This window comes from Lepidochelys olivacea (genome assembly GCF_965140295.1).
Source record: "Lepidochelys olivacea isolate rLepOli2 genome assembly, chromosome: 19".
NCBI lineage: Eukaryota > Metazoa > Chordata > Testudines > Cheloniidae > Lepidochelys > Lepidochelys olivacea.
The window spans coordinates 14,761,173-14,769,453 of NC_140429.1; the positions used below are offsets into that span (position 1 = coordinate 14,761,173).

Here is an 8,281-nt window from a genome sequence, read left to right on the forward strand (position 1 = left end):
CAAAGGCTTGGGGGAGTCAGGGGTAACAGAAGAGCTGAGGGAGAGGGAAGTAATTGCTGGGAAGAAGCCTGAGTGTGAACTTGGAGGGTTGTTGGGTATGGGTGGGAAAAGTTTGGAACAGATTTTGGGGGGTGGGGAGGGATTGTTAGAGCACTTCCCCCATGCAGACACTGGCTGATGCCTAGCGTCTCCCATTCAATCAGACACATCTGTCCCTATCCCCATGTGTCCCTTCACCCCCATTTGTCCTTGCATCCCCTGTCCACATCAACCCCCCACTCAGACACCCACTGCCCCCATCCCCCTGCACCTCCACCTCGTCCCCATGTGTCTCTGTGCCCCCACTCATCCAGCTGCCTCACCCTGTCCCCATGTGTCTCTGTGCCCCACTCAGCCACTCCCAATCAGTGTTCCCTCTAATTTTTCCCTCTCATGTGCAGAATGAATTTTGTTATGTGCACCACTATGGAGGTGATGTGTGACACATCACCTTCATATCGGTGCACATAACAAAATTCATATGGTGGGGCTTGGAGTGTGGTAGAGGGCTCAGGGCTGGGGCAGAGGGTTGGGGTGCAGGGATGTGAGGGCTCTGGCTGGGGGTACAGGCTCTGAGATAGGGCCAGGGATGAGGGGTTCAGGGCTGAGGCAGAGGGTTAGAGTGCAGGGGCTCCAGTTGGGAGTGTGGGTTCTGGGGTGGGATGAGAGACTCAGAGCTGGGGCAGAGGGTTAGGGTGCTAGGGGTGCGGGCTGTGAGGTGGGGCCAGAGATGAGGAGTTTGGGGTGAAGGAGGATGCTGATGACTGTGATGGGGAGAGAGAACTCCCCCCAGCTCTCTCTCCCCACAGCAGCAGCACCTGGGCTGGGGGAGAGAGGTGCCTCTCCCCACCATGGCAGCTCTGGAGTTGGGGCTGCAAGATAGGCACCCATCCCCTGGTCTCAGCAGGTCCATGCCAAGGGAAGACCATGCCTGGGACCGGGCCACTCCGGCTTGGTCCAGGCTGCTCTGGCCATGCCACCCCAGCAGGTCTGGACACCCTGTCCATGACTGGGTCCAGGCCACTCCAGCAGTTCTTGGGGCTGGCCGGGCCACGCTGAAGCAGAGCTGGGGTTGGGGGAGGGTTTCCCCATGCCCCTTCAGGTTGGAGGCCAGGCTAGGTGAGGACCCAGGAGGGGTGCCCTGCCCCCAGCAGGTACCTGGGTGGGTTCCTTGAGCACCTGCATGACACTAAATAGGCTGCTGCAGAGCTGCGCAGCTTACAGGGAACTTAGCCCCCCATCCCTATGTGTTCCTGTACTCCCACCCCCATCCCCATGTGGCCCAGCGCCTCCACTCCCGTTCGTCCCTTACCCCATGCTGTCCTCCCTCACTAGCCCTTATGAGCCTGTGTTGCGGTTCAGTGATGAGACAGAACACAGCTTTATGCAAGCAAACAGGCTGGTCAGCGGAGATGGGCTGTTCTGCCCCCCCTGCCTTCCACCTTCTCCTTTTATTATATTTCTCCCCCTAAGCATTACACACTGCTACACAAAGGAATGTATGACGTTGATTCATATGCTTAGTTACCATCCTCTATCTACTACAATCCTGGTTCTCAGGCCTTCAGCCCAGGCTAAAGAAACCTCCCACAGTTGCTGTCCAAACAATCAAGTTCTCAGGGTTCATATCTAGCCCTTGTCCTTGGATAGAGCAATGTGTGCATTGCTTCTAGGAAACAGTCAGGGTGTGCCCCGCCTGCTTCCAGGTGGAATAGCTAGACATTAACCCTTCATCTCCCCTTTTTTTGTTTATTGAAGTTGGCCATCTCATGGTAGCCGCCAATTTGTTTTGTCATGCTATTTAACTCCCAGACAGACAAGGACATAACCTGGGGAGCTTTCCAGGGCAAAATTTTACAAAGTCTTAACAAGGAAGGAATACATTGTACACAGCAACAACAAAAAATAAGCCCAATGATTACAAACACAAAATAACCAAAAGCTTAACATCTGCAATATAATCATCTAAAAGGGGTACACTTCTTTTACTACAATTGTAACCGGCAAAAGGCAATATAAATATCATTCTACTAAGACAGCAAAGGGTGCCATCACTTAAATTTGCAGAAATATAATTAAAGGTGCATGAACCACAAGTAAAAACCCATCCTGATGGTAGGATGATATGGCCATAATTATATGAAACATTAACAGCATGGGAACAATTTAAAAGGGATTGAGAAATTTTTTGACAGCCCAATGGCACCTTTGTACTAGTGCAGTTAACTACACGCGCACAGGTGACATTGTGAGCCCCGGCCGGGTACGGTGTGTGAAGGAATATAGCCGTGCGAGGCAGAATATAATTGGCCGGGCCCCAATTAGCCATGCTAGAGTACTGGGAGGAAAGATTAGCATAAGCAAAGAACAGTGTCTTATTCTCCTTCGGGCTTGTAACGGGGGAGGCGCTTCCGAGCCAACCCCTACAGAAAATAGCAGGCACAAAAGGCACACAATCATCACAGAATTAGCAGTGATTTGGGCGAGAATCACCACAAACAAAGTCTTAGGAGTTTCTGGCTGCTGATCTGCTGCCAGTTTTCGTTGAGCCGTGGCGACCAATGCTTTTACTGCTCCCCATGTCACGGGCTGGCTTGGGACGCTACGCCTCCTCCGTTTCCGTCCCGCCATTGTCGACTCAGGGGGCAACGCGGTCTCCTCCAAGGTCAGCTGAAACTCTGTTATGGGATTCGACAGCCCCTGGTGCCATGCCATGTTATTTAAGTGCTGGTCGCACGCACCGGGCTGGAACCCACAACGGTCCTGCAGGGAGAGACACAGCAGCATATCCCCGACCCCAAGTGATTAGAGGTGCTGGGCCCAGCCACTGTGGATCGGGCAGCTGACGGTAAAAGACACGCGGTCTTTCCAGTACCTCAGATTTGTGAAAATGCCGATCCGCAGGGGTCTGCTGATCTGCATTCAGTGTTAAATTATTTAAAGTAAACAAGAGGATATACATTTGTTGTTGAATGTCTCCTAAGGTTCGGAGATGCAGCTCCCCTTGTTTTAATTGTTTATCTAGCAAGGTTTTGAGTGTGCGATTGGCACATTCAACAATGGCTTGGCCCGTGGAATTATAAGGGATTCCGTGTTTAAGACGGACGTCCCAGCGGGCACAAAAGGTGGAGAGGGCTGCAGAGCAGTAGGCTGGGGCATTATCTGTTTTAATTTGGCAAGGGCGACCCATAACAGAAAAGCAGGCCAGCAAATGGTGAATAACTTTGTTAGTGGCTTCCCCACGTTGTGGGGTTGCCCAAAGGAAGCCTGAATAAGTATCAACGGAAACATGTAAAAATGAATAGGGGCGGAATTGTGGTACATGAGTAACATCCATTTGCCACAGCTGATTTGCTGCGGTACCTCGGGGGTTAACGGCATAAGAAAAAGTAGGAGCAGCAGCAGCACAGTGGGGGCAGGAACGAACAATGGAACGTGCATGATCAGCAGGAATGTGAAACTGCCGGGCCAAAACAGAGGCAGACTGATGAAAAAAGGCATGGCTTTCAATGGGGTCAGAAAAAAGGGAATTTACCTGACCACGCAACGCGCAATCGGCGCGTGCATTGCCCTCAGTGAGTGGCCCAGGCAGAGGGGTATGACTGCGAATATGAGCAACAAAGTAAGGGAAATGACGAGTGGCAAGAAGATGCTGTAAAGACAAAAACAGGTGAAGGAGGTCTGCATCAACCTGAGGGGTAATGAGGGCAAGGGGTAAATGATCAATTACCTGATAAACATAATGGGTATCCACAATTAAATCAAAGGGACAATCAGCAAAAAATTGAAAGGCCAAAATAACAGCAGCTAATTTTGAACGCTGTGCCGAACGCTGAGGCAGTGTAAAACGAGAATGCCAACGAGGGGGGTCACCCAACTGATAAGTGACTACACCTCGGTGGGGAGAGCCATCAGATGTTAATATCGAGGGTGGTGTCTAACTTTGTAAGTAAATCACGGCCCCAAATATTGAGGTGGACAGGGAGCACAAAAGGGCGGATTGTAGCAAGGGCACGGCCTCCTGGTTTAGAGACCGTGACCCAAGACAAACTTTGGCGCCCGGGTTTGCTACCCCCAATCCCCCACAACTCTTTAGAAGGAACCGTAGGCCAACTAACCGGCCACTCCAGATCACGAATCACTGTAACATCAGCTCCAGTGTCCACCAGCCCTGTAAAAGGAACATCATTTAAGAGAAGTATTAACTGAGGTTTCGAGGGGCAGACTGACATTGTCAGAGCAACAAGTGGAGAAGACGCGCTGTGAGACGGCGAGTGAGACAACGTAGATCCAAAGCCTCCTCCGCCCCGAGTTCGATCCTCGGCAGCTGGCACCTGATAGGGAACTAAAATCAATTGTGCAATTGACCGTCCACGCGGGAGCGACTGTGGAAGATGAGTCCACACCTGAACCTTAATAATGCCAGTGTAATCAGCATCAATGACCCCTGGAATGACAAAAAAGCCCTGTTTCCCAGCATGTGAGCGAGGGAGAACAAGACCTACAAAGCCGGCAGGGAGAGGTCCCACCACCTGTGTAGGTATGGCACAGACCTCCCCTGGCAGCTGAAAGTCAGTGTCCTCCTGCATGATCAAATCAAGCCCTGCACTTCCAGCAGTCGCTGCCCTCATAGAGTCTACGGATTCCAAGGCAGAGGAGCAATTGCCTGAGTAGGAAACACCCCCGTTTGGCCCTGGGTTCGGGGGGGACCCGTCGCGCGGTTTCCCGACCCGCTACGACACTGATTAGCCCAGTGATAACCTTTCCCACACTTGGGGCACTTCTTTGAGGGTCGGGCTGGTGCCTTAGATGAGCGGCACTCCCGCTGAAAATGACCCTCCTTTCCACAGCGGTAACAGCGCTTCCCCTCCTTCCCAGTTTTTCTGAGGGCGGCAGCCAGAACTCCAGCCTTGTGGGCTTGTGTGCCAATGTTCTGGCACGCCCGCAGCATGTCTGAGAGCTCTAAAATACCAGAGACTTGTGCTGCCTGGAGAGCACGGCGGCAATCCTCATTTGCATTTTCAACTGCCAATTTTAACAGGAGCTCGTGAGCTGCCTCAGTGTTATCCACCTGTCGGAGGATAGCCTCCTGCAATCTATTGGTAAAATCCAAAAAGGACTCTAAGGCACCCTGACGGATACTGACAAAGCTTTTGGTAGGCTTGCCTGAATCCGGGACCTTCTTGAAAGCATGCTGGGCACAGGTGGAAATAATGGGGAAGACGGCCTGAGGGAGTTGAGACTGCATCTCAATAGTAGCAAACTGGCCCTCCCCTGCCAAATGCTCATAAATGATACCTTGCTCTCTATATACCTGGGCTTGGCGTTCTGCCATCTGCCGATACTCACTAAGCCAAATAACATACTGACTGGGTGACATCATCATGCGCAGCAGCGTTTTCCAATCCTCAGGGATTAGGGAGTACCCAGCACCCATCCCTTCAATGAGACCACGCACAAAGGTGCTAGTCAGGCCAAATTCACGAATTGCTTTCTTTACCTCTCTAACCACCGAGTATGGCAGAGTGGTCCAGGTGCCCACGGGGTTGCCCTGGTCATCATTCTGCCAGGTCACCGGGCAAACGGAGACCAGATCAGCCAGCTCCTCTGCTGTAAGATCTGATCGAGCTTTCGCTGCGTGAACCATTTGTTGCACCAGCGAAAGCTTCTGAGCAGATGCAGATGACTCTCCGGGGGGCCCCATGGGGGGAGGGTGATCACACACCGGCTCCGGTGGGGAAGGCCAGGGAGGCGGTGGTAATAGAGGCACTGGGGGCGAAGCAGGGGGAGGGATGGCTGCAGGAGCGGACGGGGGTGGCAGGATTGGCAGCTCCTCTGTTGGTGCTGGAGAGGGCCTTTTCAAGGCGACACGCTGTGTCGCATCGCCAGGAGGGGGGATGGCTGCAGGGGCGGACGGGGGCGGCGAGAGCACCAGCCTCGCGAGGGAGGGTCTGTCCGAGGCGACACGCTGTACCACGTCGCGGCAGAGGTGCCAGGCATGTAAAGCCTGCACGGGTGCCCGAGGCTCTTTGTGCAATGTCTGGCCCAATTGCTCCCAGTCCGCTAGCTTAAAGCTTCCAGCTTCAGGATACCACGGGCACTTGGCACGCACCTCATGTAGCAGGAGAGTGAGTTCTCGAGCCGGGCAGTCATGCTGAGCCTTACGCAGCAAATACTGCAGCTCATTGCGGTGTTGCACTTGCAAAGCAGAGAGGGAGCTTCCCATACTTACCACAATGAAAAATACTCACCGGGATCCACGAAGTGGATGAGTGACGCATCTGAAACCCTTGCCGGGCGAGGTGAGTGCTGAGGGCCCCACGTTTGGGCGCCAGTTGTGGAGGTTCAGTGATGAGACAGAACACAGCTTTATGCAAGCAAACAGGCTGGTCAGCGGAGATGGGCTGTTCTGCCCCCCCTGCCTTCCACCTTCTCCTTTTATTATATTTCTCCCCCTAAGCATTACACACTGCTACACAAAGGAATGTATGACGTTGATTCATATGCTTAGTTACCATCCTCTATCTACTACAATCCTGGTTCTCAGGCCTTCAGCCCAGGCTAAAGAAACCTCCCACAGTTGCTGTCCAAACAATCAAGTTCTCAGGGTTCATATCTAGCCCTTGTCCTTGGATAGAGCAATGTGTGCATTGCTTCTAGGAAACAGTCAGGGTGTGCCCCGCCTGCTTCCAGGTGGAATAGCTAGACATTAACCCTTCAAGCCTGTCTGACTCTCCAGCAGTCCCAGGCTGTCTGTCTCCCCATAGCCCCTGTCTCCTGACCTGGCCAGACAGGCATGGTTAAGAAGGCAGGCTCTTTCTCCTCCCTATCTGGCGGGGAGCTGCTACTCTGTTCTACTGCCACAGCATCCTCTGGTGATCAAAAAACTAGAACTGCAGCAACTTTCCATCAGAAGCTTTTTTCTGCACAAAATAATGAAAATATGCATGGCTCATTAATTATGTGTGTGCACAGAATTCCCCCAGGAGTAACACTTGCATTGGTACATTGTATGATGGGTTGTCACCCCCGGGGTGAAGTCTGGGAGCCATGGAAACCACTGTGACCCTCTAACCATCCAGCTGGGTTGGCCATGCTCATAGTGCTTTGTTAGAGATAACAGGGCCCAGTGAGGCTGGCTGTAACACCCAGCATGACAGCAGGTGGCACCACTCACCCGAACTGAACTACCTGAGTGCAAACAGCAGACCACAGCCAATGTCCCAGCTCCCCAGACACCCTCCCCCCCGGGGTATAAACCCCAAATTATACCGTCTTGCACTGCACCAGGATCTGTACAATGTATGCTCATAAATAGTTCGCCCCTCCCTCAATCTGGAGAGGAATATGCAACAAGCCCTTGTTAACCAAGCTGAGATTTTTCCCCACACACTTCACTCAAAGGCACACTGGTTTAGATAAAGCAAAATACAAGTTTATTAACTACAAAAATAGATGTTAAGTGATTACAAGTGATAGCAAACAAGTTTAAGCAGATTACCTAGTAAATAAACAAAACTGCAAACTAAGCCTAAAATACTAGAGAGATTTGGTGTGAATGAGCAATCTCTCACTCTGGCTGATGATACAAGCAGTCCACCAGGTTTCCATACACCAGCTAAAAATCCCTTTAGCCTGGGAACAGCACTTCCCCCCGTTTAGTCTTTGTTCTTTGGGTGTTTCCAGGAGTTCTCTCGTGTGGGTAGTGAGGCCCCTAGTTGATGTTACATCCCACCTTATATAGATTTAACATATGATGGGAACCCTTTGTTCCAAAAACAGTTCCCAGCCCAGTTTGTGGAAAAATACAGGTACCCAAAATGGTGTTCAGTGTCATGTGGTCTGGTCACATGCCCTTGCTGAGTCATAGTCGCCATTACTTACAGGCCAGCTGAAACATTCACAGGAAGGCTAAGCTTTTCCATAGCCCATTGTCTTTGTTGATGAGCCATTAGTACTGTCTAGCTTCATCATTGTTGTACCTGAAAGGCTAGCTGTGGATGTTCTCCAGAGTAAGCACATTTGAAATACAGATTCATAATCAATATTCATAACTTCAGATACAAATGATACATGCATATAAATAAGATAATCATACTCAGCAAATCATACCTTTTCCAGTGACACATTACATGACCCATCTTGTACAAAATGAATCAGAATTATGCCATAATCATACAACTATGCAGAATATGGGTTGCCGTGTCACACACTGTATGCAGTGAATCTGCATTACATGCTA

General features: G+C 51.3%; 1 long non-coding RNA gene across 1 annotated transcript; it reads right to left on the reverse strand.

The window, feature by feature from the left end:
* Positions 1–1,420: 1,420 nt before the first annotated feature.
* Positions 1,421–6,753, reverse strand: LOC311533290. The gene is made up of 2 exons (XR_014714544.1): positions 6,291–6,753; positions 1,421–4,210 (listed from the first exon to the last, which is right to left on the reverse strand). It is a non-coding gene; the product is annotated as an uncharacterized lncRNA (long non-coding RNA).
* Between the last annotated feature and the right edge of the window lie 1,528 nt (positions 6,754–8,281).